This window comes from Sinocyclocheilus rhinocerous, unplaced genomic scaffold (genome assembly GCF_001515625.1).
Source record: "Sinocyclocheilus rhinocerous isolate Xijiao unplaced genomic scaffold, SAMN03320098_v1.1 scaffold1193, whole genome shotgun sequence".
In the NCBI taxonomy this organism is placed as follows: Eukaryota; Metazoa; Chordata; class Actinopteri; order Cypriniformes; family Cyprinidae; genus Sinocyclocheilus; species Sinocyclocheilus rhinocerous.
The window spans coordinates 399,342-400,005 of NW_015642181.1; positions in this window are offsets into that span (position 1 = coordinate 399,342).

Below are 664 nucleotides of genomic sequence, written 5' to 3' on the forward strand. Positions count from 1 at the left end.
GTAAATTTCCTACTGTAAATATATTAAAACTTAATTTTTGATTAGTAATATGCATTGCTAAGAACTTCATTTGGACAAATTTAAAGGCGATTTTCTCAATATTTAGATTTTTTGCACCCTCAAATTCCAGATTTTCAAATAGTTGTATCTCGGCCAAATATTGTCCTATCAACAATTATAACAAACCATACATCAGTGGAAAGCTTATTTACTTAGCTTTCAGATTTCAATTTCGAGAAATTGACCCTTATGACTGGTTTTGTGGTCCAGGGTCACATATTATAAAACCAACAATACATAATAACAGGATAAACACAATAAAATACAGTGATGGTGATGGAAGACTGCTCCATGGTCCCTCCATCACAGTAATTAAACATTGTTTATTTTATCTAATATTTGTGTGTATTGTTGTGATTTGTGTGCTTTGTTGTTCTATGTATCACACTATTCGATTAGCTAAATGATATTGGAATTAGTTGGGAGTTGACATAACATACAATAAGCAGCTATACACTTCAGTAGGTTACTGTCTTTTTTGTTTTGCTGCTTTTTTGCATTGCATTTTTAATATATTTGTACATTTTCCTTTATTATAGCCTGAGTTCTTTCAAGTCTGCCACTCTAAGAGAGGACTACGAGGAATATGGACCCAGAATCTGTC